The sequence below is a fragment of the Nestor notabilis genome, unplaced genomic scaffold, assembly GCF_000696875.1.
Source record: "Nestor notabilis isolate BGI_N333 unplaced genomic scaffold, ASM69687v1 scaffold16854, whole genome shotgun sequence".
Lineage (NCBI taxonomy): Eukaryota > Metazoa > Chordata > Aves > Psittaciformes > Psittacidae > Nestor > Nestor notabilis.
In genome coordinates this window covers 3,598-3,843 of record NW_009925336.1, presented here as the reverse complement: position 1 = coordinate 3,843, position 246 = coordinate 3,598, and positions in this window count along the sequence as shown.

Here is a 246-nt window from a genome sequence, read left to right as displayed (position 1 = left end):
GTTGTTCCCCCACCCTGCCTCTCCCCCTAATAAAGTGTATCAGCTGTGGCTTGCTCCTGGATGTCAGTGCTGGCCATGGGGAGGGTGTCGGGCCCCCAGGCTGGTATATGGGGTTCCTGATAGACCCAGGACAAGGGTGTTGGGGTCTGAACCTTCTACCAGTGGCTGCAGTGGGGGCGGCGACTGTGCTGGGTATGATCCCTGCTCCCAAGGGAGGGAGAAGATTTGGCACCCTAATGCCTTTCA